Genomic DNA, 10,000 nt, shown 5'->3' on the forward strand with positions numbered 1-10,000 from the left:
TTTTGTTGTTGTTGTTTTATGCGTTGTGGGAGATCATTTTGATGAGTGTGGTTCTAGTTTGATATTCGTACACGTTCGGGTAGAAGAGAGAGAGAGGAGAGAGATATAGAATGAGTGAGTGAGAGTGAGAGAGACAGAGAGAGAGTGAGTGATAGAGACAGAGAGAGAGTGAGTGATAGAGACAGAGAGAGAGAGAGTGAGTGAGTGATAGAGACAGAGAGAGAGAGTGAGTGAGAGAGACAGAGAGAGAGAGTGAGTGAGAGAGAGAGAGTGAGTGAGAGAGAGAGAGAGAGAGAGAGAGAGGGAGAGGGAGAGGGAGGGGGAGAGAGAGAGAGAGAGAGAGAGAGAGAGAAGAGAGAGAGAGAGAGAGAGAGAGAGAGAGTGAGTGAGTGAGTGAGAGAGGAGAGGAGAGAGAGAGAGAGAAGAGAGAGAGAGAGGGAGGAAAGAGACAGAGTGAAAGTGAGAGAGACAGAGAGAGTGAGTGAGAGAGAGAGAGAGAGAGAGAGAGAGTGAGAGAGACAGAGTGAGTGAGTGAGAGAGACAGAGAGAGTGAGTGAGTGAGAGAGAGAGAGTGAGTGAGTGAGTGAGTAAGTGAGTGAGAGAGACAGAGAGAGAGTGAGAGAGGAGAGGAGAGAGAGAGAGAGAAGAGAGAGAGAGAGAGGAGAGGAGAGAAAGGGGAGAAAAGAGAAAGGGAGAGAAAAGGTAAAAGAGAGACTGAGTAAAAGGGGGGGGGGGGGGGGGGGTAAAGAGCGACAGAGAGAGGGAGGGGGGGGTAGTGAGAGAGAGGGGGGGGGGGGGGCAAAGAAAGAGAGAGGGGAGAGAAAAAGAGAAAAAGGAGAGGGGAGGGAGAAAAGAGAAGGGAAGAGAGGGGGAGGGGAGGGGGGGAAAAAACAAGGGGGTGGGGGTAAAAGTAAAGAGAAAAAAAAAACAAAGAAGGGGGGGGGGGGGGGGGGGGTGAGTGGGGAGAGAGAAAAAAGGGGAGGGAGAGGGGGGTGGGGGTGAGTGAGTGAGTGGGGAGAGAGAGAGGGGTGAGAGTGACAGAGAGAGAGTGAGAGAGACAGAGAGAGAGTGAGAAGAGGACAGAGAGAGAGTGAGAGAGAGAGAGAGAGGGGAGAGGAAGAGAAGGAGGATAGAGACAGAGAGAGAGTGAGAAGAACAGATAAAGTGAAGAGAGACAAGAGAGAAGAGTGAGGAGAGAGAACAGACAGAGATAGATAGAGGAGGGAGAGGGGAGAAAAGAGAGAGAGAGAGAGAGAGAGAGAGAGAGAGAGAGAGTGGAGTGAGAGAAAACAGAGAGTGAGTGAGGGAAGAGACAGAGAGAGTGAGGATTGAGTGAGAAGAGAGAGTGAGTGAGTGATTGAGTGAGTAAAAGAGAGAGAGTGAAGAGAAAAGAGAGAAAAGGAAAGAGGAAGAGAAGAGAGAGAGAAGAGAGAGAAAAGGGGGACAGAGGGGAAGAGAGAGGAGAAAGAGACAGAGAGGGGTGAGAGAGACAGAGGGGAAAGTGAAAAAAGAAGAGAGAGTGAGTAAAGAGAAGAGAAAGAAGAGAGAGAGAGAGAGAGAGAGGGAGGAGAAAGAGAGAGAAGAGAGAAAAGAGAGAGGAGAGAGAGAGAGAGAAGAGAGAGAGGGGGAAAAGGGGGTTTTGTATGTGCGTGGTAGAAAATTTACATTTGTGTGTGGTGTGGGGGAAAAATATGGGTTGTGTTGTGTGATCATGTGATTGTGTATGTGTGTGTTAGAGAGAGACAGAGAGTGCGTGCGTGACATATGCATAGAGTATGTGCAATTGTGTGAGAGAGAGAAAAAACGAGAAACAGAGAAACAAAGCTAAAGAGATATACAAAAAAGTTGAATAAACAGATATATACAATCTAACCAACCTACACAAATTCCTCTCATAACACCCAATCCTTCCGACCACAGGCCTGCACTCCCATAGACCTACTTCCGCGCGAGGAAATAAGCCTACGGCCACAGTATCGTCAGCGTCTAAAACCGCTCTCGCGGTCGCCGTACCCGTCGGACGAAACGGATGGTAGTGACGTCAATAGCACTGGCAACTGGCAACCAGCACCATGGGCACGGCACTGGCAAAACCGGACCTGGCACCCGGCACTGGCATCCCACGAGGCTAAATGTGCCAAAACAGAGCCAGGATGTGACTGTAATCTGCCATATTGGGACAGGGGTTTAATCCGACCATGAGTGGGAAGGCGAGTTTAAATCACCGTAGGCTCGGGTTCAAGGTTGTATAAAAGGTGTTGTGTTATTGACGCCTAGCCGCTGGGGAGGTGAGGTGTTTTTATATTTTCAAAGTGATATTCCCAATTGGTGGAGTGTTACTGATAGCTAAATAAGGAATGACATTATTAAGATTGGGTAAGGATTGGTTGAAATGGTAGTTTTAGTGTTTGAGGTGAGTGTCTGAGTCTTTTCGGACTATATTTGTTTTACTGTTCCGATATAGGAGTATTCTTACATATACACACAGGTATATACATTTCTCGGTCTCGTACAGGTTTATTTACATGTGTGTTTATACGATTATACATATATGTATACATATATGTATTTATGTATATAGATGGGAACTCACACACACACACTCGATCACATCACTCACTCACTCAATACTATATATATATATAGATATATATTATATATATATATAGTTAGGAGATATTTATTTATCTTTTAGATATTTTATATATATTCATAGTTTACACACACTCTTTCATAGTAAAGATACATATACAAACACAACACACATACGATTTATTTTTATTTTTATATATATTTTTTTGTATATATAATATAGATATATTATATTTATATATACCTATGTATATATATGGTATTTATATATTTATTTTATTTATATATTATATATATAGATATATATATTTATCATATGAGTGTGTGGTGTGTGAGTGTGTATGTAGTTGTGAATGTATAGTATAGGTTTATAAACATCACATGTTCTTTATAGATGTATATGGAGTATTTTTTTTTATAGTGGTATTATTGGCAGCTATATGAAAGTGTATAAATTTGGAAATATAAGGATAAACATTGGATGAGGAACGTGTAGACAAAATTGAATCACACGTGTATATCAGGATTTTATCTTTTACAGTTTAAGATATATTTTCAAGTAAATGTATTATTGCCGTAGCTTTTCGTTATAATTAGGAGAATTGGAATGAATATTATATTTTGTCTAAGAATAGATGACCTGTTACAGCAGTGGTTATAATGGATATGGTATTGATATTGGTATTTTCGTGACTTTAAGAATCACCTCTTAATAAAGATATAATTGAATAAATATTTTGTTTATTTATTTCCATTACTGTCAGCAGTTTTTTAATTAAGAATAAAGATAATCACAGAGAACAGTTGCAAGAAATAACTTGGCAACCAGTGCAATCGTCATTCTTCTCCTAAACCTATTTGGAAAAAATAAACCTCAAGTTATGAAACTAGTCATTTGTTCATATCCTTTTCGTGGCTGTCTGGGTTTCAGCATTTCGTAAAGATGGAAGCCCATTTCTCATGTTTGGGTTTGATTATGTCCTATATTCCTCGTTTTGATAAATACGAGTGCTAAAAACACAATTTTGTTTCATAAAAAAAAGAGAAAAAAGAAGTGTTCCTCTCGATTTAAAGTCTGATTTTTTGTTTTTGTTTTTGTTTCCGAGTTTTTGGATTATAAAATACGTGTTTATTGTCTTGTTAGACAGTTTCTTAGCTGTGTTGAGCGTCTCTATTCATTTTCTTTGTTTATTTGGGAAATGGGATGAAATTGCTTTACGAGAGTAAGAGGAAACCGTTACATAAATTCACCCAAATACTTTGATTATCTAACGTACGGTTATTTATATTATTCTTATATAGAATAACTGAAATGCTGAGTCTGTTGACACTTAAACATTCGTAAACCCTCTTTCCTCTTAACTGAATGTTTTTAACGGATATTGTTGCTAGGAACCCAATCGTACATTTCAAAAAAAAACTTGGAAATATGAATTACTTCAGGCACGACCCGTACCGTAACATTTCCTTCAGACTTGAGGGTGTAATTTAGGGGTGAGATTGTGTCCATACTAATGGTGGTCCGTAATCGTCCACGCTGACAGTCACTTTTGGAGAGCATGTTTAGCATGGTAAATAAATGCTTGTATGTTGCTAAAGCGTGGTTGAGATATTGATAACGTAAACAAAAACAACTCGAAGGGAAAAACATGGAAAAACACATTTATTTGACTAAAGGCCCTCTTTGAGCTACATGTGCTATAGTCAGCATTTTTTACTATTTTTAGATATATATTTAAATTTATTTTTTGATATATTTTAGTATATATATATATGTAGATTATATATGTTTTATTATTTTCTATATATATATACATCATTTTATATTATTTATTATATATTTCTTTTGATATTTATATTTATTTCTATATATTTGTATATATATATATGTATTTTTGTACGTTTTGTAGGTATGTATAGTTATTTATATATATTATATATTTATTATATGTTCTGTTATATTCTTTTATTTATATTTTTGTATATGTATATTTAATACATTCATTATATATATAACACACACCCCCATCACACACAAACTAACGATTTATATAGATTTATTTCTTATTATTTATATTTAGTTATTATATTTACATATATATATATATATATGTATATATATTATATATATATATTTATATATATTAAATATATATATTTTATATTTACATGGTTTATAGATTTAGTTATATATTTATATATTTTATTTTTTATTTATATCTTATGTATGTATATTTACTATATCCTGTATATATTAGGTATATCTAGTTATTGTATATTTATATAATATATATATATTTATATATAGATATTTTTTTATATATATTTATTTTTATATATATACACACACCACGCATACATATATATATATTATATACTATATTTTATTTATATATAATATATATATATAAATATTTGAAATATTTATATATATATGCGTGGTAGAATAATGAAAATTCGTGATAAGGGTAATGGCAACACCCACTAACAAAAATAATAATAACGATAAGATAATTATAATGATGATGCAGTAAAAATTTATAAATAAGATAAGAATAATATTATATAAAAAAGGATATAATGATACTGGTGATGATATACGAAATACTCTAAAAAAAAAAAGGGCAAATAAAAATGACAAGGGTGGGTGAAATTTGATTATAGGAAAATTTCAAAAGCATGATTGAAATAACATTAATTATTTTGTAAACATTGTACGCCTGTATCCCCCGTTTCGCCTCTTCACGAATACTGACTTCGGCTGACTTCTTTAGCTATTAATAGGTAAAAAAACAAAGGAACATATAAGAAACACCCTGAAAAATATATCCGCAATAAAATCAACCTCTATCTGAAAATACCAAAACAAAATTATTAATAAAGATCATACCCCCATCAGCAATTAAAATTTTCTTTGGGTTCGAACACTGCCCACAGCCCCCTGTACCACACATTTTACATCGATCCCCTTGCTGCACCGTGAGACTTTGACTGTGATTACCTTTTAAACGGCAGTAATAAGCCCTTAAGAGGGTTTATGTGTCGTATTTTGACGTGGGAGTGCTAGCCCGGGCCCCAACAAATTTTCATAACGTTTCTTTAAGAATTTTTAAACAATATTAAGACGAGATTGGTATATGTTTTCGTTTTGAGGACGGGTTTAAATTTCCCCTCATGATATGCCTCTTTTGTTGAGATTGTAAACTTTATTTTGTTTATCTTATCTCTTTTACACTAATTTGTATAGGGGGCTTGAATGTAACACAAAACGCAAAATCCTATCAGATTTGGTATTTCGTCTGTGAAACTTAGCAACATATAAACCCGGGTCTGCAATACTCAATTAAAGCAAGCCCGACTGTATAATTGCGTTAAGAGTGACACGTGCATATCAGAGTTTTCGTCCTAAAACTGGTGCCAGGAGAGTTCTGCCATTCCCATCTAAAGTCTCCATAAAAAGTCCTTTTTTTGCAGCGGGTTTAAACGGGGGGAGGATAGTTTGTGGTTGAATAGAAAAGTTTGTCTCCAAAGCCCTCAAATTAGATGAAATTTCACAAAATTTTTGCATTACAATTCTTATTGAAGAGCATTGCTAATGTTAAGAACACTTATCACATGCAGTTACTGTGTATAATTTCCATTAACCCACACAGGACGGGTGGTACAGCATGTGTAAACCACCTTTCAAAACCGGGCCCCGGTTTGCCCCCGGGGGGGCACGATTGTGCAAACCATTCAATTGATTTAGGCCTAATAATTTGAACGCCCCGGCATTTGGACATTCAAGGCTAGAATTCCCCCGTCGGGGATGGGTTAAGACAGAATCACATATCCTAATCTACTGGACACAACTTCTAAAACTGATAGTTGTATATAAGTCACAAATTTGTCTTTTATAAAAGCATGTGCATTCATTGATCAAGATGTATATATTCTCATTAATTTTCTCATTTCGAATTTCACTTCGTTCTGTCAAAATTAATAGAAATGAAGATCTCTAATTCATCATTCTCAAAATACTCTCCCTCACTCCAGCTACTTATTTATTCACCAAGAATATCTCTCATTTTCATCTCTGCTATTTTCTTCCTCTGTTTCTGTGGCCAACCGAGAAAGGGGCAAAGGGGTGCGGACATCCACATCATGGTGGTACGTCCTTTATTTTTATGCAAGGAGAGACAAGATCCCAAAGCCCTTTTACATACTTTACTTACTAATTTAAGCGCTACTTTGGAAGTTGTCTTTGAATTGGGATTTATTTATTTATTTATTAGGTATTTTTGTTTTTGATTAGGTTTTTTTTGGTTTAATTAAATCATTGGTATTCGAGCTTTACAACTGAAGATTATTTTTTTTTTTTACAGATATTTACAAGCAAAGTAAGACAAAGCCAAATACTCGAGCACTAAGGAAGACAATGAAAAGGGAAAGGGAAAACTTGATAAGGCAAGGTAAAAATTTTTATCATTTAATATTGCTTTAGTCCCAAAGCAATGAATTACAAATCCCCCGGGGTCGAAGGGGTCAAGGTTCTGTAATCACTTGTTTTGTGATGAAGATTTACGGGTGCTTGATGATAGTAAAACTCAAAACTTTTTGGGAACTTACAGATAAAGGCAAAAAGGGGAAAGAGAAGAAGGGGAAAAAAACGCTGTATACCAGACGACTTTAAGGAAAACCTGGCCGATCCCCTTTCCCCACGTGGCTTCAGACCATAGGCTGAGGCACATGCGCAGGGACGAACACAAAGTCAAACTCGACAGTCGCTTTTCTTCCATTCTCACGGTCGGTTTGTATTCGATGATACAGTTATGACTGGACGTTTTATTGTTGTTGTTGTTGTTGTTATGGTTATTGTTTTCAGTGTTGTCATTATCATTATTATTATTTTTGATAATGATGATTTCTTTATTTTTGTTATTGATTTTTAGTGTTAGTGAATTGTAGAAATGAACTGATACACTTATTGAAGGGGGGGGAATTTAAAGCTAAAATTAATCTAAAATTAATGTGAATACAGAAAATCAAATTTAAAGATCTAAATTGAATGTTGTTTATTTTTATTGAATGAAAATTAAATTCTATTGTGTAATTTAATATTAAAAAAATTTAATTTCCTTTTTTTTTTTTTTTTTTAAAAAAGAGAGAAAATTTGTTTTACTATTTTTCTAAATTTTTCATTGTAAAAGACACATATTTTCCCCTTTAAAGTCGCCTGAAACTTTCATTTCTCTAAAATATAGGCCGAAATTTTCCTCGCGGGATGACAAATTTTACGAGAAAGTTACCAGGACCCACGGGGCAGGAAGCCCAACTACTCCACAAAAGGGACCTCCTAAAATTTTTATCGAAATGTCATCGGAAGAGGAGAGTACGATGAGGGGGAGGAGAGAGACATTTCCCGCGGTGAGGATGAAGCAAAGAAGAGAAAGAAGAGCGGGTTGAAAAAGAAGCGAAGGAAGCGGAAAAGGAACAATAAAGAGGAGTTCGCAAAGAAACTCCAAAAGGAAAAGAAAAACTTGAAAAAAAAGGAAGAAAAAAAGGACCCAAGAGAATCCACAGACTCGAGGAGGTCAAAATCGAAACCCTTTTGGCGATTTTCAAAATTATGGATAAACAAACTAGAACACTTGTTTACTTAAGAATTAGATCTGATTTTTTTAAATATGTACTTTGATATTTGTTTGTGTGAATTAATGCAAATTTTTTGGTTCTTTGTCAAAACTCAATGAAAAAAAAGATGAAAACAATTCTCTTACATGCCTAACTAAAGAAAATAATTCATGATTAAAGCTGAGAAAAAAGAAGAACACCAGAGGTAGCAGAAATACCCAAAAACCGGAGGGAAAGGCTCCAGGGCATGGACCTCCCACTTTGCACGAGGCGAGCTGTTCTTCTCAATGACCCTCCCCACATGATCCAGCACGACAGATGAGGAAGAAAGGGAAAAGAGGGGTTCGAGTGGGAAGCTCGACCTGATCAGATGGGGGAAAAAAGGACAATGCTGTAGAGGTGAGGATTGTACTCTTTATTTCGCTCTTTTTATCTTTTCTCTTTACTCTTTTCTCTCTCTTTCTCTCTTTTCTCTCACTTTTTTTCTCTGTCTCTCTCTGTCTGTCTCTCTGTCTGTCTGTCTCTCTGTCTGTCTGTCTCTCTCTCTCTCTCTTCCCTCCCCCTCTCCCTTTTCCCCTCTCTCCCCTCTCTCTCTCCCCTCTTTTCCCCCCTCCTCTTCCCCTTTTCCTCTCCTCTCTCTCCCTCCCTTCTCTCTCTCTCTCTGTGTCTCTCTGTCTCTCTTCCCCTCTCTCTCTCTCTTTTTCTCCTCCTCTCTCTCTCTCCTCTCTCCTCCTCCTCTCTCTCTCTCTCTCCCTCCCCCTCTCTCTCCCCTCTCCCCCCTTTTCTCTCTCTCTCTCTCTCCCCCTCTTTCTCTTTTCCCTCTTCTCTGTCTCTGTCTGGGCTCTCTCCCCCTCCCTTCCCCTCTCTCTCTCTCTCCCTTCTCTTTCTCTTCCTTCCCCCCTTTCTCTTTCTGCTTTTCTCTTTCTCTCTCTCCCTCTCACTCTCTCTCTCTCTTCTTCTCTCTCTCTCTCCTCTCTCTCTCCTCCCCTCTCTCCCCTCCTTTTCTCTCTCTCTCTCCCTCCCTCCCTCCCCCCCCCCCTCCCTCCCCCCCCCCTCCCTCCCTCCCTCCCTCCCATCTCATCTCTCTTTTCTCCTTTCTCTCCCCTCTCACTTCTCTCACTCCTGTCTCCCCTCTCTCTCTCTCTCTTCTCTCTCTCTCTCCTTTCTCTTTTTTCTCTCCTCTCTCTCCTCCCACCCTCATTTCCATTTCTCTCTCTCATCCTCTCCCTCCTACCCTCTTCCTCCCCCATGGCTTCTTCCACTTCCTGTCTCTCCCCCACCTCTTCTGATAGATGTGCAGTGTGCTTTTCCTTACGATAAACAGTTTTTAATTGACGTTTTCTTTCAGGAAACTTCTCGTCTAGCTCTGTGTAACATGACGGGATGGGCCCCCAAAAAAAAAAAAAAAAGGCGGCGGATATAGGGAAAACTCTTCACTTCTTTCTGTCCCAGAGGTGGATCTGTCAGAAAAGTGACAATATATCCCTCCGAATTTGGAAAGGAACGCATGGCAGAAGAAGTCTTAAAAGGACCTCGCGAGCTGGTTTCGGGTCCAACAGACGAGGATGATGATATCAATCTTGTTGACCTCGAGAAACTAGAGAGAGGTAAAGTGATGCTGCAGTAGAGGTTGTCATTTACCTTGCATTGTTTTCCACAGATTTTGTAGATTAAAATCATGTGGATTTTTCTATTCTCTATGGGTTAGATTATAGTCCTGGTATGTTAGATCATAGTCCTGGTATACACACTGCCATTTTCCACTTGATTTGCTATTTTGGTGAGATTTATTAGA

At 37.7% G+C, this 10,000-nt stretch overlaps 1 pseudogene; it reads left to right on the forward strand.

The window, feature by feature from the left end:
• Positions 1 to 4,151: 4,151 nt before the first annotated feature.
• LOC147466449 (ESF1 homolog) overlaps positions 4,152 to 10,000 on the forward strand; it is a 10,456-nt pseudogene continuing 4,607 nt past the window's right edge.

This window comes from Penaeus japonicus, unplaced genomic scaffold (assembly GCF_977035675.1).
Source record: "Penaeus japonicus unplaced genomic scaffold, GWHDUDI00000001_assembly GWHDUDI00000882, whole genome shotgun sequence".
NCBI classification, from domain to species: domain Eukaryota; kingdom Metazoa; phylum Arthropoda; class Malacostraca; order Decapoda; family Penaeidae; genus Penaeus; species Penaeus japonicus.